The following is a 23,336-nucleotide window of genomic DNA, read 5'->3' on the forward strand; positions in this document are numbered from 1 at the left end:
TTTCCAGGAAGGAATGATTAATAAAGAACAACAGAGTCTCCCTCTCTGGCAGGGCACTTCTCCCAGCAGCCTCTTCCTTTTCCTCTGGGAGCGCCTGGACTCCGGAGGCAGATCCGGGCTGTTCCATAAATCCCAGCCCCATAAACACCTGGAATCTCCCCAGCCCACAGGGATAAAATGGATGAGAATCCTTCACTCGGGACAGCCACAGCACCTGGGAAGGGAATTACGGCTGATGTGGGAGAGACTGGATCCGAGCCCCGCGCTCTGCCCGGGAATCCGTCACGCTCGCCTTGCCATGGATTAAATTGCATTCCTGGAAAGCAGAGCCCTCGGTGTCAGAGCAGCCCAGAGAGAAAATGATTGTCCTCTGCTTCCTCCCTGAGCCTGGAGCCAGCCAGGAGAGAGGGAAAGCAGCACCTTCATCCTTCCATCCCTGATCCTGCCATCCCTGATCCTGCCATCCCTGAGCTCTTCCATCCCTGATCCTGCCATTCCCTGAACCTGCCATTCCCTGAACCTGCCATCCCTCATCCTTCCATCCCCTCATCCTTCCATCCCTGATCCTGCCATCCCCTCATCCTGCCATCCCCTCATCCTTCCATCCCCTCATCCTTCCATCCCCTCATCCTTCCATCCCCTCATCCTTCCATCCCCTCATCCTGCCATCCCCTCATCCTTCCATCCCTGATCCTTCCATCCCTGATCCTGCCATCCCTGATCCTGCCATCCCTGAGCTCTGCCATCCCTGATCCTGCCATTCCTGATCCTGCCATCCCTGGGCTCTTCCATCCCTGATCTTGCCATCCCCTCATCCTGCCATCCCTGAGCTCTTCCATCCCTGATCCTGCCATCCCTGATCCTGCCATCCCTGAGCTCTGCCATCCCTGATCCTGCCATTCCCTGAACCTGCCATTCCCTGAACCTGCCATCCCTCATCCTGCCATCCCCTCATCCTTCCATCCCCTCATCCTTCCATCCCTGATCCTGCCATTCCTGATCCTGCCATCCCCTCATCCTGCCATCCCTGAGCTCTGCCATCCCTGATCCTGCCATTCCCTGAACCTGCCATCCCTCATCCTTCCATCCCCTCATCCTTCCATCCCTGATCCTGCCATTCCTGATCCTGCCATCCCTGAGCTCTTCCATCCCTGATCCTGCCATCCCCTGATCCTGCCATCCCCTGATCCTGCCATCCCTGAGCTCTTCCATCCCTGATCCTGCCATTCCCTGATCCTGCCATTCCCTGATCCTGCCATCCCCTCATCCTGCCATCCCTGAGCTCTTCCATCCCTGATCCTGCCATTCCTGATCCTGCCATCCCTGAGCTCTTCCATCCCTGATCCTGCCATCCCCTGATCCTGCCATTCCCTGATCCTGCCATCCCCTCATCCTGCCATCCCTGAGCTCTTCCATCCCTGATCCTGCCATTCCCTGATCCTGCCATCCCCCATCCTGCCATCCCTGATCCTGCCATCCCTCATCCTTCCATCCCTGATCCTGCCATTCCTGATCCTGCCATCCCTCATCCTTCCATTCCTGCCCAGGCCCTGAGCAATTCCCAACCTGTGGCTCTGCTGCTTCCAGACTTGCTCCAAGCACAGCTCCAGGCTCAGCCGCTCACAGAATCCCCCCAGGAGCAGCTGGATCCCATCCCTGCCGAGTTGGGAATGCTGTGACATCCCCTGGGAGCAGCTGGATCCATCCCTGCCGGCTTGGGAATGCTGTGACATCCCCTGGGAGCAGCTGGATCCATCCCTGCCGAGTTGGGAATGCTGTGACATCCCCTGGGAGCAGCTGGATCCCTTCCCTGCCGGCTTGGGAATGCTGTGACATCCCCTGGGAGCAGCTGGATCCCTTCCCTGCCGAGTTGGGAATGCTGTGACATCCCCTGGGAGCAGCTGGATCCATCCCTGCCGAGTTGGGAATGCTGTGACATCCCCTGGGAGCAGCTGGATCCATCCCTGCTGGCTTGGGAATGCTGTGACATCCCCCAGTGCTGCTCTCATCTCACATTTCCACCTCAGACTTTACACCAGGGTGTAACCCTGCCTCGTTTTCCAGGATTTCAGTGCCAGATCCCAAATTTCCACCGGGAATGCTGCGGGGAGCGGCCCCTCCACGGCAATCCCAGGCAGGATGAGGAGCAGCCAGGTGAGAGCCCCGTGCAGAGACTCCCAAAACCAGTTCTGGGTGAAACAGGTGAGAATCAAAAGGTGCTTCTGGGCTCCTTGCCAGGCTGCTCTGGAGTTCCTGGGGAACAGGAGTGGAGATCAATCCGAATAAAAGATGAAGGAGCTGAGCCTGCCTGGGCTGTGCCTCAGCCAACACAAAAACACTGAATTCCTGATGCCACATCCTCAGCGCTCCTGCAGTGATTAAATAATTAGAGGGAGAGATTAACAATTACTCCAAATGAGCAGAATTTTCAAGCTCTCCCTCCTCCCCTACCTGCTCTGGCTGGGAGGATTTTTTTTTTAATGGTGGATTTTTGGAAAAGTTGGCAAAATGAAGTGTGGCAGCAGGATAAATAATGGTTTTGCAATAGGAACAAAGCCCATTTGGGCTGGTTTGGGTGAAGAGGAGTGGGAAATAACTCCTGGAGATGGGCTGGAACCTCAATTCCAGTGCAGCCATGGAATCTCCTGACTCTGCCATTCCTTTACATTAATATTTCCCATCATTTTAAAAATACAGCTTAGAAATAGCAGCAATGCCAAAGATCAGGAGGATCTCACAGCAAAGGACAGATTTCCTGACAAAACTGAGTATTCCTGGATAAAATGGGTGATTTCCAACAGCCACTGGGGAGAAAGGGCCCCATGGGGAGGGATCTGGACTTCCAGGATGTTTGAAAATTAACAAATAACTGATTAATGAAGAACTTCTGGAGTGCTGGATTGTGGCAGAGCATTCCCAAAGCACATCCCTGCTGCTCACATATTAAATGGATAAATCACTTCTTCCTAAAGAAGACCTTTCAGACCTGCTCCAAAAAAGAATTTTTTACACTGAATAAATAAATATTTACAGCAGCTTCTTTTCCACAGTATTTTTATGCTCACAACTCCACCTGTGAGCTGCCAAAGCAATTCCAAAAGGAATTCCATGTTTATAGCAGGGGAAAACGGCAACTTCCTGCTAAACCCATGGAGCAGCCAGGCTGGGATAAACGGGATCCAAACCAAAACACTTCGGGAATTTAGCAGCTTCAATTTGACCCCTATTTCCTTTTCACCCACCAGAAATGGGAAATAAAGAGGAAAAATTAGAACACATTCACTGCTACACTTCAAACTGTTCATTCCTCACGGAATTCCTTCATTCCATCACTTTTGCTGTTGAATTCCCTGGCAAAAGAAGTCCCCAAAAAGGTGACTCCAAAAGTTGAGCTCCTTGTGCCTGCCAGAGAATTTGGGCATTTACTCCTTTAAAACCTGGAAGTTTCCCACTGCCTTTGCACCCCCAAAATTCCACCCCAGGGCAGGAAGCCGGAATAATTCCCGGTTTTCCTGGCAGACTGGAGCTCCCCCAGCCCTGGGGCAGGAGCTGGTCCCACTCTCACCTGTCCCCTGCCAGGGTCTGTTCGCAGTTCCACCTCCCAAAGCCATCCCAGACTCGGGAAAACCCACCCAGCCACAGAAATCCATGGAATTGGATATATCCAATGGAATCCATGGGACTGAAATATCCCAGAGTGTGGGATTCAGGGATTCAGGGCAGGGCACCAGAGCCCTGCTCCTGCCAGGTAAACACAGCTCAGTAAATCCCGGGATTTCCTCGGCTCCTGAGGATTCTGCCTGGAGCGGGCTCAGCAGCAGCATCCCTGCCCCCAGGGCTGAGGATGGGATGGCAGCTGCTGTGCCAGGGCTGTGAGCTCCCCGGGATCCCGGGGCACTGGGATAAACCCCCGGGATTCCTTTGGAAAAGGGGCTCGGCTGAGGCACCAGGGAAACACTGGGCTGGGTGTGGAGTGGGTGCTTTTCCTTGTCTGGCTGGGCTGGATGGGATGGGATTGGGATGGGGATGGGATTGGGGTGGGATTGGGATGGGGGTGGGATTGGGATGGGATTGGGATGGGGATGGGGGTGGGATTGGGATGGGATTGGGATGGGGATGGGATTGGGATGGGGATGGGATTGGGATGGGATTGGGATTGGGATGGGATTGGGATGGGGGTGGGATTGGGATGGGATTGGGATGGGGGTGGGATTGGGATGGGGATGGGATTGGGATGGGGATGGGATTGGGATGGGATGGGGATGGGATTGGGATGGGGGTGGGATTGGGATGGGGGTGGGATTGGGATGGGATTGGGATGGGGAGGGGATTGGGATGGGGGTGGGATTGGGATGGGGATGGGATTGGGATGGGGATGGGACTGGGATGGGGATGGGATTGGGATGGGGGTGGGATTGGGATGGGGGTGGGATTGGGATGGGGGTGGGATTGGGATGGGGGTGGGATTGGGAATGGGGTGGGGATTGGGTTGGGATTGGGATGGGGGTGGGATTGGGATGGGGGTGGGATTGGGATGGGGATGGGATTGGGATGGGGGTGGGATTGGGATGGGGATGGGATTGGGATGGGGATGGGACTGGGATGGGATTGGGATGGGGGTGGGATTGGGATGGGATGGGGATGGGGATGGGATTGGGATGATTCCAGCAGATGGAAAATGAGAAGAATCCTTTAGCCTGAAATAAAGGCAGTGCCTCCTGCAAACCCCACAAATCCCCAGGGCTGGTTCCAGACTCTGGCAATGCAGAAGAATGGGATGGGCACTGGGATGGGCACTGGGATGGGGATGGGCACGGGCTGGGCATGGGATGGGCACTGGGATGGGCACTGGGATGGGCACTGGGATGGGCATGGGATGGGCACTGGGATGGGCACTGGGATAGGATTGGGATGGGATGGGCACTGGGATGGGCACGGGCTGGGCACGGGATGGGCACTGGGATGGGCACTGGGATGGGCACTGGGATGGGATGGGCACTGGGATGGGCACTGGGATGGGCACTGGGATGGGATGGGCACTGGGATGGGCACTGGGATGCTGCTGAGGTCCAAGTGATGTCCTGAGGATGGACTGATCCCCCAGGTCTGCTTGGCCAGGAGACAGGAAGCTGCTGCCCAGGAGGGTCAGGGCAGAGGCGGCTCTGAAATCTCCATTTTTTATCCTCCCATCACCCACAGGCTGCCAAAAACTTCCTTTGCTTTGCTCTCGGCCCCTCCTCTGCCAGCTCTGGGCTTTCCCTTGGATTTCCTGACGGGCTGGAGGGCTCAGGGACTCCCCTGAGAGCCCGGGGCAGCTCTGATAAGCCCTTATCACCGCTGGGATTTAGGCACAGCAGCAGCACAGGAGGTTTTCAGTGACATCTTCCTGAATATTGCGGTGCAGCACACGGAGAGCCCTGGCAGGGAAGTGCAGCAGGGCTCAGGGGCTCTGCCTTGCAGCCCACCCCAGCCTCGGGATGGGGGCAGAGCATCTCCCAAAGCTCTGCCAGCCACCAGGGAGGGAAAACCCAGAGAGCCACAGAGCTGGGGATCTTGTACAGGCACAGCAAAGTGGTTTTGCTTTAATTTGATTTTCTGCAGCTCCAGGGACGCTGGGGGGCCATTCCAGTCTCTGCTGTGACACAAGGAAACAAAGCAGCTCCACGCTTCCAGCTCAGTAATGAGAACAGAGGAGTTCCAAAGAGCAATTCCCCTCCCACAGCCCATGAAACACGGGATAAATGGGATGTTAAACAGCGAGGGAAGGATATGGGCATTTCTAAACAGCCCCAGGTTCTGATGCTCCACAGCTCCAGCCCAGGCCCTGCCTTTCACCCCACAAACAATCAAAGGGCACCTCAAAGGGGCCCTGCTGGTGGCTGAGATTCACCCAGTGAATAAAACCAGACACGCCAGATTCAGTGAGGGTGGGAGAGAGCTCCAGGATCACCCAGTCCAAGCTGTGCCCAATCCCCACCTCGTCCAGAGCTCTGAATGCCACCTCCAGCCCTTCCCTGGACACCTGGGATGGAGATTCCAAACCTCCCTGGCCAGTTCCAAGGCCTGACCCCGCTTTTCCAGGGGGAAATTCCCTCTGCATCCACCGGGGAAGTGAAGCACCAAATACGTGAAGAGATGGAAACGGGCCCTTCCACAGGGCTCAGGTGTCCACCGGTGCCTCAAACTTGGAATAGTTTGAGTTGGAACAGATCTTTCAAAGCTCATCTCATTCCATGAGACAGGGCAGGGACAGCTCCCACTGTCCCAGGCTGCTCCAAACCCATCCAGCCTGGCCTTGGGCACTGCCAGGGATGCAGGGCAGCCCCTGGCCAGCCTGTGCTGCTGGGGCAGGGTGAGGAGCTCCCTCCAGGGAGAGCCCTGGGCTGGGGGTGAGCCGGGCTCTGGGAAGGTGCCCCCAGTTCCTCAGGACATCCCTGCCCTTCCCAGAGCAACTTCTGCCTCCACGTGCAGCTGAAACCTCGGGAAGGCCCTCTGGGAATGTTTCTCCTGCTGCTCCTTGCTAAGCGGCCCCTGCCGCTCTCACAGCCACGCTGACACGGCCAGCCCCGGCTCCTCCTGCTGCTCCATCCCGGGATGCTGCAGGCTCTGTCCATCACCTCCTCCTCCTGCTCCATCCCGGGATGCTGCAGGCTCTGTCCATCACCTCCTCCTGCTGCTCCATCCCGGGATGCTGCAGGCTCTGTCCATCACCTCCTCCTGCTGCTCCATCCCGGGATGCTGCAGGCTCTGTCCATCACCTCCTCCTGCTGCTCCATCCCGGGATGCTGCAGGCTCTGTCCCACCTGCTCCATCCCGGGATGCTGCAGGCTCTGTCCCACCTGCTCCATCCCGGGATGCTGCAGGCTCTGTCCCACCTGCTCCATCCCGGGATGCTGCAGGCTCTGTCCATCACCTCCTCCTCCTGCTCCATCCCGGGATGCTGCAGGCTCTGTCCATCACCTCCTCCTCCTGCTCCATCCCGGGATGCTGCAGGCTCTGTCCATCACCTCCTCCTGCTGCTCCATCCCGGGATGCTGCAGGCTCTGTCCATCACCTCCTCCTGCTGCTCCATCCCGGGATGCTGCAGGCTCTGTCCATCACCTCCTCCTGCTGCTCCATCCCGGGATGCTGCAGGCTCTGTCCATCACCTCCTCCTGCTGCTCCATCCCGGGATGCTGCAGGCTCTGTCCCACCTGCTCCATCCCGGGATGCTGCAGGCTCTGTCCCACCTGCTCCATCCCGGGATGCTGCAGGCTCTCTCTCCCACCCCTCCAGCTCCCTGTTCGCCTTCTCACTGCACCAAAGCTCCACAGCTTCTCCTCCCACCTCCTCCTGACCCCCCTGGTGTCCTCCTGCCATTTTTGGTTCCTTAGGGGAGTGGTTTGGGTGTTTTTGTTGAGCTGGACCCATCTGCTGCCCCAGGAGCAGCTGTGTCCCAGGGCCTGGGGACAGGGGAACGAGCAGGGAAGGGCCAGGAGGGCTCCAAGGCCAGAGCTCTGCCCCCCACAACCCTTTCAGGATCCCAAATCCTTGTGATTTTAGGAAAGCTCAAGGTGCAGCAGTCACCTGCCATGGCAAACACCCTCGGGGACAGACCGGGCTGGGACAGCCCCTGGCTGCTGCTCCACCTTTCCCTGGGGCTGCTCTGAGATCCTGCTTGGATGCTGAGCCCAGAACTTCAGCCCCCAGGTGACCCCAGAGTCCCCTCAGCCCGGTGCTTCCCAGGAGGTGCCAGTGGGAGGGACAAAGTCCTGGAATTCCCTCCAGAGCCCAATTTCCCCATGCAGCCCCAGGCAGGGAGCACAAGGCAGGACCCGGCTGTTCCTCAGCTCCTGGGAGCATCCCTGGGATCACCAGGGCCACCCCTGACCAGGACAATCCCAAATCGCTCCCAGAGCTGTTCCTCACCCCAGAGCCTCCCGTCCCCAGCAGGAAAGAAGAGCAGGGAAGGGGATGGCACCGAGCTGCCCCTACTTTAACACCATTTTTGAGAGCTTTCCCTAAAACCTGGGAATATGGCACGATCCCTCAGGCTTCCCCACATCCAGGATGCCACCACACCCAGCCCACCACTGCTGACCCTCAGTTTTTTGCTTTAAAACTACAAAAAAAAAACCCCAAAAACCCCATCCCAATTTTAATATATTCAAGGAGAGCTGCAACTAAATTTCCAGAGCTCCCACATACAAGGGTATCTATTCAACTGAGACAAAGTTTTGCAATTCAAAACCCATTTCTTCCCAAAATTCTTTCTCAAAACCCTCAAACAGTGGCCACATCCCTACAACACTGCAGAGTTTCAGTGCAGAATCATTGTCCATTTAGAATGAGATCACTTACAGTCGTTAAATCTTCCTATTTTATCCACACTTCCATTGAAAGGTGGCGTCAAAAGGAACCAAATTTGGTTCAGATTCGTTATGGACAAGCTCCAAGTGTGGTGAGGTTTGTTGTTGCCTTTCTGGAGGTGGCAGTTTCTCAGCCCTGGAATGGCAAATGAAGAGCATAACCTTGTTTCAGGAGGTTTTTCTGCAGGTTTTAAATAGCCTGGCAGGAATGCAGCCCTGCAGCTCCTGAATACCAATGCACAGCTCTGCACCTCCTCGGGGCTCAGCAGAGCCTCCAGCACCTTCCCATTCAGCTAAAAATGAATTTAAACCAAGTGCCACAACCCAAATTTACCCAGATTTATCAAATTCTTCGCCTATTTTCTATTTTAAATTAAAGAAAGCCGTGGTTGCCTAAAATAACCTGAGAAAAGGCAGCTGTGTAGCAGCCTCTCATTTTCCCATTTTCCTTGCTATAATCATGGAATCTCAGACTGGTTTGGGTTAGAAAGGACCTTAAAACTCATTTATTCCAGCCCAGCCATGGCAGGGACAGCTCCCACTGTCCCAGGCTGCTCCAAACCCATCCAGCCTGGCCTTGGGCACTGCCAGGGATCCAGGGGCAGCCCCAGCTGCTCTGGGAATTCTATCCCAGGTTTTCTCCGCTCCCAGGGAACAATTCCTGCTCGGAATGGAGAAGCCCCCTCCGTTAGCTCTCAGGTTTGATGGATGTGGGACAAAGGGACAACCCTTCCCCTGGCAATCACAGTTCAGTCCTCCATGGTTTGGGGTTTGGTTTGAAAGAGTTCCCTCTGTTTCTGGATTTTGGTGTGAACATTTGGGCAATGAAGCCGTGCAGCCCTGGGGACACCACCCCAGCTGGGGATCACCCAAACCCCACTGCCAGGGCCCTGAGCCACAGCTGCAGCACCTCTGGCAGGGAAAGGCACAAATCCAGCCCCAAATCCAGCCAGAAAGCTGAGCCAGCACTGCCAGGATGCAAATTCCTCAGGCTTGGGCACCCAACAGAGCCAGGAGAGACTCTGAGGTGAAGCAGGGACAGGATCATTTATTTTGTGATTATTAATGACACTAATCGACCTGTTTGGCATGATTACACCTAACACCTGCTCCTGAAAGGAATGAAACTTTCCATTCTGAGGAAAGCCCAGGGCCCTGCACGTCTGCATCCAAGCACACCTGAAAACAGAGCCCGTGGGGGAAGACATCCTCCTTGTTTAAAGCGTCACATGGATTTAAAAAATACAATTTCTCCTCTCCCTGCAAAGCCCAGCAGCCTTCAGGCCACACCACCCAACACCCCCCACTCTGCTCTGTGCTAATCAAATAAAAACACCCAGCTTTAGCAGGGAAAAAATGACATTTTTGCACCTGCTGGTTATCCCCCAGCCAGATAAACCCTCCAGATCTCTTCTTTGGGAGACAAGCAAAACAATAACAATAATCCAAAGCAACACTTCCATTCTTTCCATTTAATCAGCTCAGTTTTGCCCTCAGAGCCTCCCCAGACAAGCAGTGGGGCTTTTAATGGATGCTTAATATGTCAAAGCCTTGTATTTTTAATTAAAACACCGAGTTTGACATGCTGGGTGATCCACTACCCACTCATCTGACTAATACACTGTCTCCAGACCAGCTGAAGAGATAAAACTCACAAAAATAATAAAAACAGCTTTTTTTTCTGTTTAAATCCAAGCACAAAGGAGCTTTAGCTAAAGCTGGACAGTAAGCACCCATTACTGGTGTCTCCCACTGGGATGCTCTCGTTAGCAAGGTGGCCTTGGCCCAGCCATCCTGAGGAGCACAGGGATTGCCAGGAGCACCAGGAAAATGGAGCTTTTGCTTCTCCCACTCGGCAGCTCAGACCCTGAGTAAAACAGCTCAGACCCTGTGTAAAACACAGCTCAGGTCCTGTGTAAAACAGCTCAGGTCCTGTGTAAAACACAGCTCAGGTCCTGTGTAAAACACAGCTCAGGTCCTGTGTAAAACACAGCTCAGACCCTGAGTAAAACACAGCTCAGGTCCTGTGCAAAACACAGCTCAGGTCCTGTGTAAAACACAGCTCAGGTCCTGTGTAAAACACAGCTCAGGTCCTGTGTAAAACACAGCTCAGGTCCTGTGTAAAACAGCTCAGACCCTGTGTAAAACACAGCTCAGGCCATGTGTAAAACACAGCTCAGACCCTGTGTAAAACACAGCTCAGACCCTGAGTAAAACACAGCTCAGACCCTGTGTAAAACACAGCTCAGGTCCTGTGTAAAACACAGCTCAGGTCCTGTGTAAAACACAGCTCAGGTCCTGTGTAAAACACAGCTCAGGTCCTGTGTAAAACACAGCTCAGGTCCTGTGTAAAACACAGCTCAGACCCTGTGTAAAACACAGCTCAGACCCTGTGTAAAACACAGCTCAGGTCCTGTGTAAAACACAGCTCAGGTCCTGTGTAAAACACAGCTCAGGTCCTGAGTAAAACACAGCTCAGGTCCTGTGTAAAACAGCTCAGGTCCTGTGCAAAACACAGCTCAGGTCCTGTGTAAAACACAGCTCAGGTCCTGAGTAAAACACAGCTCAGACCCTGTGCAAAACACAGCTCAGGTCCTGTGTAAAACACAGCTCAGGTCCTGAGTAAAACACAGCTCAGACCCTGTGCAAAACACAGCTCAGGTCCTGTGCAAAACACAGCTCAGGTCCTGTGTAAAACACAGCTCAGGTCCTGTGCAAAACACAGCTCAGGTCCTGTGTAAAACACAGCTCAGACCATGTGTAAAACACAGCTCAGGTCCTGTGTAAAACACAGCTCAGACCCTGTGTAAAACACAGCTCAGGTCCTGTGCAAAACACAGCTCAGGTCCTGTGTAAAACAGCTCAGACCCTGTGTAAAACACAGCTCAGGTCCTGTGTAAAACACAGCTCAGACCCTGTGTAAAACACAGCTCAGACCCTGTGTAAAACACAGCTCAGGTCCTGTGTAAAACACAGCTCAGGTCCTGTGTAAAACACAGCTCAGGTCCTGTGTAAAACACAGCTCAGGTCCTGTGTAAAACACAGCTCAGGTCCTGTGTAAAACACAGCTCAGACCCTGTGTAAAACACAGCTCAGGCCCTGAGTAAAACACGGCTCAGTTAAAACATGGCTCAGAACCCCGAGTAAAACACAGCTCAGTTAAAACACAGCTCAGGCCATGTGTAAAACACAGCTCAGACCATGTGTAAAACACAGCTCAGACCCTGTGTAAAACAGCTCAGACCCTGTGTAAAACACAGCTCAGGTCCTGTGTAAAACACAGCTCAGACCCTGTGTAAAACACAGCTCAGGTCCTGTGTAAAACACAGCTCAGACCCTGAGTAAAACACAGCTCAGACCCTGTGTAAAACACAGCTCAGACTATGTGTAAAACACAGCTCAGACCCCGAGTAAAACACGTGTAAAACATGGCTCAGGTCCCGTGTAAAAACACAGCTCAGACAACGTGTAAAACATGTGTAAAACATGGCTCAGGTCCTGTGTAAAACAGCTCAGACCCTGTGTAAAACACAGCTCAGACCATGTGTAAAACACAGCTCAGGTCCTGTGTAAAACAGCTCAGACCCTGTGTAAAACACAGCTCAGACCATGTGTAAAACACAGCTCAGGTCCTGTGTAAAACAGCTCAGACCCTGTGTAAAACACAGCTCAGACCATGTGTAAAACACAGCTCAGGTCCTGTGTAAAACAGCTCAGACCCTGAGTAAAACACAGCTCAGTTAAAACATAGCTCAGAACCCCGAGTAAAACACGGCTCAGTTAAAACACAGCTCAGGCCCTGAGTAAAACCCATCTCTGCCCATGGAACTGGGGGAATTCGAGCAGCAGCCTTTCCTTCCTCAGGAAGGAAAAACCCAAACTCAAACCCACGGATGAGCTGCCATGGCTAAGCCAGCATGCCCAGCTTTATCCCGAAATTCCTCCAGGGATGAGGGATTTCAGCATCCCAGCCACTGGCACTAATCCCCATCTCCCAGAGCCTGGCGAGGGCAGGAGGCTCCTCCCGAGCCAGGATTCCCTCTGTGCATTCCCAAGGACAGCTTTGCCCTTGGCACGGAGAGAGGGCGGAATTTCAGCGTCCGTAAGAAAAGCTGGGAGCCAGAATCGGGAGACCAAAAGTCCTGGATAAGTAGGAAACAGAAACTTCCCCCCTTAGGCAGAAAAATCCAGTTTGTTTCATCAGAAGAATGATTTTTATCTGGGAAAAAACATCAGGGGCTACAATAAGAGCTGAAGTTAGGAGGAGATGGAGAACCAGGATATAATTTCTGGATTCCCTGGGCTGTCCCAAGCACAGTTAATTTAGTGTCACCTCAGGGGTTCACAAGCTGCTGCCACAAGGCTGAGAGGGGTGAAACATTTTTTGGCCACCCCAGGAAAAAACATCCCACAGATAAGGGGTGACAAAGGGCTCCTGGAATTTCCACAGCCAGAAGGTTCAAGGGTGAATTTTCCAGCAGCACTCAGTCCCACACCAGGGAATGCCAGTGGAGATGGGATTTATCTTCTGGAGGAATTTTCATTGAGATTTAGGGTGGAAAATTCCCTCTTGGGAGGACTGCAATGCCCATCCCAACAAAGTATTCTCACTACAGCAAGGAAAATGGGAACACTGGATTAGTTTATCTACTGAAGACAATTCCTTTTGTTATTAATGTCTGTAATTACTTCTATTTCTTTCTCATGACTGATAAATTGTCTAATAAGATTTTTACTCATGATTAAAACAAGAAAAAAGAGATTTGGACAACAGAGGAGCTGATTTTTCTGCTGAAAAGCATTTTGGGGCCATGGAGCTGCTGCAGGGGCTGGGAGAGCTGGGGGTGCTCACCTGGAGAGGAGAAGCTCCAGGGAGAGCTCAGAGCCCCTTGCAGGGCCTGAAGGGGCTCCAGGAGAGCTGGAGAGGGACTGGGGACAAGGGATGGAGGGACAGGACACAGGGAATGGCTTTCCACTGCCACAGTTGGTGTATTACAGAAAATTCAATATTTCGAGGTGCCACCATTCTCCACAGTAATTTATCTGAGCAGGAATGGGGAATTCACAAATATCTGAAGGGAACAACTACCTGGGATGCTCAGGAAAACAAGGGAAAAGAACTGGAATTAATGTTAAAGAGGAGTTGCCAAGTGTTTAAAACCCTCTTTTGCCTGAATTTGTTTCTTTATGTGGGCTTGAGAGACTGTCTAGGATGGCTTTGCTTGATTTGTTCCTTCTTTTATCCTTAAAATATCAGGAATGCCAATATTAGCCTGGTTTCCAACACAAGCCCTGAATTCTTTTTAAGCCAAGCCTTAAGGAGGGATGTTGGATTTTTAGCAAAGCCTGCCTTCCTCTGAAATGTTAATTAGCATCTGAAGTGGAGAAATTAGGGGGAAAAGGCAAAAAGCAGCAAACCTTGATATTTCCCTCTCAACTTCCCTTTCAAGCCCAGAATTTTCAACGCCTTTCTTCCTGAAACTTTATCTGCACACGTTCTCTCAGGTTTTTGTAGATCAGACACCTCAGAGGTTTCAAATAAATACAGTTCAGCCCCTGAAAGTCTCTTTTCAGATATCAGTATCTCACCCATTATCTGCTCTCATGCAAGGGAGCTGGGACCTTTCTGAGATATTTAGAAGTTAAATAAACCAGGGAACACAATTCTCAATTTTCCAGGACTTTTCTCCATGAACATCCATTCTCCCAGCCTCTTGCTTGGCACTGCACCATCAATTCCTGGAAAACCACCTTGGAATGCTGGCGTTCCAAGCTGTGACCTGGCTTTTTTAGGGACAGGGTGACTTCTCACAGCTCCCTCAGCCCAAAGCCTGGCTGTGGGACCTCCCTGCAGGCAGGAGAGCAACACGAGCCAGGGCTGTGTTCTGGAGGAGAGCCAGAGGGGCTGGCAGGGCCCTTCTTCTGCAGGACTTCAAAACAGCCAGAGGGCAAAAAAGTTCTGGTCCCTCCCCAAACCCCCAGAGCAGCTCCAGGCTGGAAACAAGAGCGGCAGCAGAGACCTGGGGTTGGGAAGATGCTGCCTCCCCCTCGGAGCTTTTCAGGGGAAGTTTTCCCTTGGAAAGCTTCATCAGGACAGGATTTCCTTCCCAGGGAGATGAGGCTGCTCTGGCAGAACTAATTCCAGCTTATCCAAACTCATGCCAGCTCACAGAAAGGAAATGGCAAAGGGATGGCTGGGCAGGAGGGGCAGCACAGGCCTGGCTGGAGCCTCACAGATCCAGACCCAGATGGATCCCACGGGCAGCTCACACCACACCAGGGTTTGGAATCTGGTTCCACCCTGAGTTTGTGTCACTGAGATGTCCTGTCCATGTGGGAAGAGCTGGCAGCTCCCCCACGCTCCCGAGGCCTTCCCACAAACCACGACCCCAGTGGGCATTCCCAGCTCTGGAAAGGCTGCTCTGGACTGTGAGCACAGCTCAGCACATCCCAAAGGTGGACACAGCCCCGTGGAAAGGGCTGGGATGTGTGGAGCAGGTCTGGTGCTGCTGGAGGAGGCACAGCTTCCCCCAGATGCGCTCTGCAGCACGCAGGGAGAACAATTCCATTTGGGATCAGCCCAGCCTCCTTCAGCTGCAGGGACAGGACACAGGGAATGGCTCCCAGTGCCAGAGGGCAGGGCTGGATGGGATCTTGGGCAGGAATTGTTCCCTGGCAGGGTGGGCAGGCCCTGGGATGGAATTCCCAGAGCAGCTGGGGCTGTCCCTGGATCCCTGGCAGTGCCCAAGGCCAGGCTGGATGGGTTTGGAGCAGCCTGGGATGGTGAAGGTGTCCCTGCCATGGAACAGTGCAATGGGATGGGATTTAAGGTCCCTCCCTACCCAAACCATTCCAGGACTCCACAACCTCAAGGCCCTGCAGTGAATTCAGCATTCCCTGCTCCGTGCACATTCCCAAATGCCTTTTCCCTCAGTTCCCTCTGGATGCACCCCCAGCTTCCCACAGCCAGCCAGGCCAGCTCCCAGCCCCACCGAGCCACATCCCAGCCCACAGGAGATGCCTTCTCCCCCCTGGACAAAGGGAAGAGCCTGGCTGTGCTCATTTGCTGGGCCTGGATTAAGTGTGGAGATTACTGAACATGTGCTGGTGCTCAATTAATATTTCATTGCTGCTGGCTCCTGTGTGGGCTGCCTGCTCTCCTGGAGTGCTCCAGCACCATGGAAACGTTGGGAGAGATTTTCCCTTAATTGCATGAATGCTTGACAGACAACAGCACAGCACCATGGAATTAAGCCCCAATGGCTGAGGAATTCTCAAGAGCTGCTGCTGGTGGCTTAATTTTATATTTTAAACCTGGCAACATCTGCTCTTGTCCAGGAGAATTTGTGAAGGCTTTAATGTGATCAGGTAACGAATCTGTGTGGCAGGGAGTGTGTAATTACCAGAGCTACAACTCACACAGGTGAGCCCTTGAAACTCAGGGAGCATTTCAGTCAGGAAAGAAAATAAAAAGAAATAAATTTTTACAAAGCGATCAAAACCAAATGAAATTCTCCTTTTCCCTTTTAATTTGTATTTTAATGGCAAGTTTAATTCCACAAATAACAACCCCTTGGCTTTAGAATTGTCAGGGAAAGAGTGGCTGAGCACCATCATCCAAAGCCGCTGTCAGCAGAGCCAGGCAGCTCGCTCTCAATCAGCTCCTTGTACTGATTTAAAACTGAAACCAGTAAAATTTACTGGTTAAAACTGTTCCATTCTTGTAGGACAGAGCCCTGGCAATCCCTGAGCATCAGGGTGTAATGAGGGAGGTTTTTGTGAGCAGAGTTTGTGCTGCATCACACTGAGACTCCTTGGGGTGTGGATCATCCCCGTTCCAAAGGCAGCAGGGATCACAGCAGGAATTTCACTGAACTGCACAAAGTTTTTGCCATTTTATAAAAGCAGAGCTTTAAGTGTTACACCCCCAAAGCTGTGGCTGAGGCCTAGCCCCAAATTAAATATCAGTCTAAATCTAATTCAGACCCATTTACTGTTAAGGCCCCAGTGCTCCTCTAAAGATTTCTTGGCAAAAAGCTCCAACCTCTTATCAAAATAACTCCCTGATTATTTTAAACAGCACAGATGATAAAGGGGAGGTTGGAGAGCTGGGAGATCACTTGGTCATGGGCCTGCTTGTCTCAGTCTCTGCCAGGACTCTCAAGGAGCCCTCGTTTAAGAAAGCAAATTATATTAATTGCATTTATCATTGTTATCATTAACATGTCATCAGAAACTCCCAGTGCCATTTGTTTTGGTTTGTTTTTAATACGTTTAAATGAGCTGGATTTGAGCCCAGCGCCAAGTTTGAACTGAGGTACTGCTGAAATCCTGAAAAATCCCAGTCCTGAGTTTAAACTAAATTGCCCCTGTGCCCATATTTAAATACTCAGCAGTAAAGCCTGGACCTACCCAGAAGCTCAGACTTCCAGTGTTCCTTTGCTCCAGGCTGAGCTTTCCCAGCTCCCTCAGGGATTCTCCAGCCCCTTCCCAGCTCCCTCAGGGATTCTCCAGCCCCTTCCCAGCTCCCTCAGGGATTCTCCAGCCCTGTTCCCAGCCCTGGACACGCTGCAGCCCCTCAGGGTCTCACCATGAAGGGCTGACCCAATCCAGGGGCCATCGGCCTCTTGCCCACCTGGGCACCCCTGGGCTCTGGTCCAGCTGCTGTCACCAGCAGCATCCCCAGGGCCTTTCCCAGCTTTCCAGCCCCTCTTTCCCAGCCTGGAGCATTCCAGGGGTTGCCACCCAGTGCAGCCCTTGGCCCTGTTGGATCCCAGCTGGCCACGTCCCCCTGCAGAGCTTCCCGCACCTCCAGGGGATCCACACTCCCACCCAAAACATGCACAAACCCTGCTTGGGCTGGTGAGCAGCCCATGGACACCCCTGACAGGGATTTATTCCCAAAATCCACACAGGTGGCAAAGGCCTGTTGCCTGGGATTTGCTCTGGTGGGAGCTGGGCACATTTCCCTCAGCTCAGTCCCGTTCCCATCAGTGCATTACTACACCCTCCTGGCACTGCTCGCTCTCAGAACGTAGAGCCAGGCTAAAATTAGAGGTGTTGCGAGTGCGTTATCAGGGGAAAAAAAGAAAATTGGCTGAAAAGAATGGATCTGAGCTAATTCTGGATAGGGCTGGTTGTGTTTCCTGTCAGGGAGATTGCTCAGCACCGAGAACTGGCTCTGCTGGGGGAGCCTCTCCTGAGAAAACATTTGGTATTTCAGTACTCCTCTCATTCCACCTCAGGAAGAGAACAGGAATTCAGAAAACAGAGAGCAGGTATTCCTTCCTGTTCTCAGTTCATGGTCAGGCAAATCTCTCAGTCTATCCAAATCTGCTCTGCTGAAATGAAGAACTTTTTAAAAGTCTATTTAAATCAAATAACCTCCTCTTGCATGAAGGTCATTTTTAACAACAAGCTCTAACAATTTTAGAACAGCATCTCCCCCTTTGCAGCCAGGGAATATTTATTTTAAAAATCTGTTGGCTAAAAATTGAATAGTTGAAATTGATAGGAAGGAGACCAGCTGATAATAGTGTACAGTGACCTAGAAAAAATTCAAATTACTGCCATTTTTGTCCATAGCTTACAGGCAACTGAAGTACAAGAACTTGACAAAGTTGAACTGCACACAAAGAATTCAAAGCCTACTCAGAGTAAATGGCACTGCAGGGGTGCTGAGGATGCTGGAGCTGCACTGAAGGGTGGCTGATGGAGAAGAGCTGTCAGAGCCTGCTCTGCCCCCAGACACTCAACTTCCCCAGAACTGCTCCTTTAAAAATGCATCTTGAAATTAAATTCCACTGAACAGAACTGAGCAGATTACACAGCTCCAACTGCACAAGGCTCCACTGCAGCTGTGTGAGAACCAGGAATATGCCAGGAAGATCATGGAATGGATTCAGAGAGAACTTAAATCCCATCCATTCCCACCCCAGCCATGGGCAGGGACAGCTCCCACTGTCCCAGGCTGCTCCAAACCCATCCAGCCTGGCCTTGGGCACTGCCAGGGATCCAGGGGCAGCCCCAGCTGCTCTGGGAATTCTATCCCAGGGCCTGCCCACCCTGCCAGGGAACAATTCCTGCCCAAGATCCCATCCAGCCCTGCCCTCTGGCACTGGCAGCCATTCCCTGTGTCCTGTCCCTCCATCCCTTGTCCCCAGTCCCTCTCCAGCTCTCCTGGAGCCCCTTCAGGCCCTGCAAGGGGCTCTGAGCTCTCCCTGGATCCTTTTCCAGGTGAACATTCCCAGCTCTCCCAGCCTGGCTCCATCCCTCTGATCATCCTGGTGCCTCCTCCGGAGCTGCTCCAACAGCCCCACGTCCTTCCTGTGCTGGGGAGTGGAATCATCAGGCAGTGTAATCAGATCTAATTAAAGTGTACCTGATTTCCTTCCCTGGGTAAGCGGGGTGAGGAAGAGGAGGCTCCAAAGCCCTCTTGATCTCCTGGCACAGCTGCTCTGGGCCCTGCCTGGCTGCTCCAGCTCCTTGCTGGGCCAGGAGGGAACCCCAGGATGGGAGGGGAGCCCCGGGATGGGAGGGAGGGGAGCCCTGGGTAGCTCTGCCCTCGCTGCCATTTCCCAGCAGGACAGAACCCAGCCCATCCCAAGGCTCAGTTTTAGTGGCACCTGCCCTGGAACTCACCCAGGGCACAGCTCAGCTTCCCGAGCCAGCCCAAAGGGGCTGGGGGAGCCCAGCCCATCTGTTCCACTCTGAGCCAAGCTGGGCTTTCTTTTGCTGTGAGGTCTTTTGGTTCAGTTTTGGGTTGGTTTTTGTCTCGAGCTTCTGCTCTGATCCCAGCCTGTGCACACAGCCTGCCCATGACTTGTGGATCTCAAGGACATTTCAATTACCTTTCCCCACAGCCTTTGGCTACTTCCCAGACTCCCAGGAAGGATTTCACAGCATTCCAGAGAGGGAATTTGGCCGGGATCAGGAGCTCAGGGATCTCACACAGCAGCTCCAGCCTTGGTCTGCTCCTGAGCATCAGTACTCTCCCTGAGTAGGCAGGCTCCCAAACAAGATATTTTTGGAATTTAAAACTCTGCCAACAGAAATCTGGAATGATCCATTCCTTATAACAGAGCCTAAACCACCTTTTCACAAACAACAACTTTCAGTTTATAAAATGATACCCAAGCACTCAAAGAGCTCCTAAGTTCTCCTGGAACAAAATAACGCTCACCTCATTTTACCCGATGGGGATAAAGCAGCACTAATCCACCAAACTCAGGGAAATTTTAGATTCCAAAGCCTGGGAAAAGCAGCACTGCTATGCCACACAAATATTGATGCCACGGTACCGATGCCCTGCCATGAAAACTGCATGAAGGGTTCTCGGCATCCGCCTGCTGTCAGTCAGCTGCATCCCACAAAGCCAGCCCTTCCCACTCCTCCAGCTGCTCCTGGGAAGAACTTCTGGGGATTAGGAAAACAACACCACCACCGTGTGGCCGGGAGCAAGGACAGAAGCCAGGGAAGGAGGGCTGGCTCCCTTCCCTCCCATCCTGCAGCAGATTCCCAAGGCTCCTGTGGAATCCGAGGAGAAATGCAGGGAGCTGCACATCAGGACCTGCTCTCGCTTCCCGGCTTGCCCTGGAGCTGGTCCCCACCCTCCTGTTCCAGGTGCTGCTGGATTCAGACCCATGGATATCCTGCAGAGGTGTGGCTTTGGGGAAAGGGGGAACCTCCGGTGCCAAACAAACCCCAGGGGAATTGTTAGGCAGGAGCAGGTTGTGCCCCTGGGGATGCAGAATCCCAGACTGGTTTGGGTTGGGAGGGACCTTAAATCCCATCCCATGGCAGGGACACCTCCCACTGCCCCAGGCTGCTCCAGCCCGGCCTTGGGCACTGCCAGGGATCCAGGGACAGCCACAGATTTCCCTCTGGGAATTCAATTCCAGGCCCCCCACTGACCCAGCCAGGAATTCCTTCCCCATCTGTCCCCTGGCAGTGGGAGCCATTCCCTGTGTCCTGGCACTCTCTGCCCTCTTCCTCCTTTTTAAAGCTCTGGTTGGTTTGGATTTTGGTCCCCTTTTCCCAGGCAGCCAGGTAAAACCAGACTATTCCCAAAGCTTTCCCTCCAACTGCATTCCATGGGCAGGATGGGATGCACAGCTCACAGCCAGGGAATAAGGGAAGCAATTAGAAAATTAAACTTCCCAGACATCTGCAGGAATCTGCAGCATTTGCAAAGAACATGGACTATTCCCAAGAACAAAGTGCTTTGTGTTTCCATTCTCCTCCTGCTTTTCCAAGCTGTTTGGATCTTCCAAGCCTTTTGAGCAGCTCAGGAGAAAACTGAATTTCCATTTTTTTCCTACTAATGCAGCTTCAGCCACGGAACAGCAGTGGAAACAGCAGCAGGAACATCCTCAATGTTGTGTGAATGCAAAACCTGCTCATTCCAGCTGGAGTCTGTTATGCACTGGAGGAAATCTAGGAAAATCCTGGGGGAAAAAAAAATCTCAGTAACTATTCAGTTGCATTTCCTAGTGAGCAAGCCAGCTTCTCCCTGCCAGCATTCCCGGTGTTTAACATTCCTGACAGCTGCCACCTTCCACTCCAGGAACATCTGCAGCCCAGAAACTTGCAAAGAACAAGTGAAGCCCCAGACCCATGGAGATAAAAGCCTGGAAAAGAGGGACAATATTCCCATTTCCTCCCTGCTCCCAAAGAGCAGCACAATCCAACCCCACCCCAGCATTCCCCTGGCAGCGCCTCATCCTGAGAGCCAGGAATTGGGAGCCCACACTCCACATTCCAACGTGATCCCATCCTTTGAGCAAGGATGCCCAATTGCTGCCCTCTGGAGCATTTCAATGGGTTTTGTCCCTGTGGATACCACAGAGGAACGGTTTAGTGACAAAATGTTTGGAGTGAACCAATTGAGAGGAGAGCAAGGCAGATGAGGCTGGAGTGGAGCAGCAGCTGCTCTGCTTTTGGGGAATAATGGAGCTGATGAACTCGTTTGGGAGGGAACTGGGCACAGCTGCAGCTCCCGGGAAAAACAACGGCACAAAAAGCTCATTTCTCCAGCCCAGCTCCACAAAACTGCTCAGAGTGGGGCTTCTTTGGGGTTCTGTTTTTCATTAACTACTTTGGGGGACAGGGAGAAAACTCCATCTGAAGGAGCTGCCTGTTAAACGCCTTGGGCAGAGGCAGAAAAGCAGTTTTTTCTAGAAGTACAGGAGTAATGGCATTGAATCCTATAAAACCACATCAAACAGACACCTTAAAGGCCAATTTTCTGAAGTACCACAGACCAAAACTCTCTGCAGCCTGAGTATGGATATTAAATAATCAGAGCAAAGTTTCATTCGTTGTTACCACAATTTGCACCTTCCCTTCTAAAGAATATCTCTGGTTGGTTTCCCTCTATTATTTTTCCTTGGAAAGTTATTCCTGGATGGATAATTGAGGCATTTCCAGCTTTTCATTCCATCCTGAACTTTCTACGGGCAAAAACCTCAGCACAGGCAGGGACAGCAACAGACACTGAGGAGTCCATAAAATATCCAAATAACAGCTTTTTAAATATAAAAATTGTGACTGGAACGTTTCATAAATGTGGGTAAACATCCAGGGAATTTCCTGCTGTTTGGTCCAGGGGCAGGATCCCACACCACAGAAGGAAGTGCTCCCAATACAGTGAATATTCAGCTCTAAGAGCCCTCCAAGCTGAATCTCTTCACTACACCACACTTAAGATCCACTATTTAATTAAACTTTAAACCAAATGACTCGAGGGGGGAAGCACAAGTTAATGAACATATCATGACACAGAACATAGAAACCCTGAGACAGGGACATGAATAATAAACCAAAGGCAAAGCAAGAGGGCTCTCATTTAGGATTGGCTCAAGGACCTGGATTAATTAGGAGTGTTTGAAGCCAGGACTGCTCACATCTCTCCCTCCAGGAATGCAGACACTTAGCTCAGATCAATATTTGCCTCAGGTAGAGCAGCTCAAATCCATATTTTCTGTCATTTTTGTGCTCAGCACCTTTGAATCCCGTGGCAAATAAACCAGGTTTTCATCAAACCTCCATCCACCAGGATGGTTGCAAGCAGAAGTTGTTAATTATAGATTAAACATTCCTGCAAGACTTTGAAACCAACCCAAATCAACCAAGCTCAGGATTTCTGAGTATCCAAAGATCACACAGCTTCACACACATTTTAATTGTTGGAATAGATTAAACACCACGTGAATTTTCCCTTGCAAAATGCTCTTTGTGCACATCACCCCAGAGTAAATTAACATTTGTGTCACACCTACTACAGCTCCATATCTTGTTACACACAATCCTCTCGTCCCCTTGAGAGGACTTTTTTACTCTTATGTTCAATAACAATAAATAACAGGCTGTAAATTGATAATTACTTCTACACAAAATGTCCCAAACAGTCCTCTTCAGCATATTTATTCAGCTCAAAATTTACACTCTAATTCATAAAAGGCAGATAAATTCAAAGGTTAAGGGATTTACAGCCATAAAAATTGATATATTATTGATAACTTCAAGGTTTTTCTTTATGACTTTACAAACCAGCTGCACATAGACGTGGCTTTAGAAAAAAACTATAGAAGAGCTACTCAGAAATTCGTAGGAGAGGAGCAGAACTAAGACCAGGGAGTGAATTAAAGAATATTTCCCTACCTGGCGTCGCAGTGGGTTTGTACTGTGGGGATCGCTCCTCGGAGGGCTCTGTCAGAGCACCCACAGAGAGAGAAAATTCTCTTTTTCTCCTTTATTTATTGTCCCCAGTGCCCTGCCCTGTGCAGGTGACCCGGGTTAAGGGCAGAGGGGGATGAAGGGGCAGCTCGGGGGATTCTCGATGTCCCATCAGGGCAGGAGGAGGGGCTGGGAATGCCCTGATCAGAAGGAAAACTCTGTGGGAAAAGGAGTCAGGTGTAGGTGGGAAAAGGAATCAGGTGGAAATGGGAAAAGGAGTCAGGTGGAAATGGGAAAAGGAATCAGGTGGAA

The 23,336-nt window shown here is 51.9% G+C and overlaps 1 long non-coding RNA gene across 1 annotated transcript; it reads right to left on the reverse strand.

Annotated features, from left to right (window-relative positions):
- Positions 1-1,925: 1,925 nt before the first annotated feature.
- LOC148183719 (uncharacterized) lies at positions 1,926-23,181 on the reverse strand. The gene is made up of 3 exons (XR_015773369.1): positions 23,010-23,181; positions 8,341-8,484; positions 1,926-2,369 (listed from the first exon to the last, which is right to left on the reverse strand). It is a non-coding gene; the product is annotated as an uncharacterized LOC148183719 (long non-coding RNA).
- Between the last annotated feature and the right edge of the window lie 155 nt (positions 23,182-23,336).

The sequence above is a fragment of the Pseudopodoces humilis genome, chromosome 10, assembly GCF_049639895.1.
Source record: "Pseudopodoces humilis isolate 2021_Gansu_Grassland_sample_001 chromosome 10, ASM4963989v1, whole genome shotgun sequence".
NCBI classification, from domain to species: domain Eukaryota; kingdom Metazoa; phylum Chordata; class Aves; order Passeriformes; family Paridae; genus Pseudopodoces; species Pseudopodoces humilis.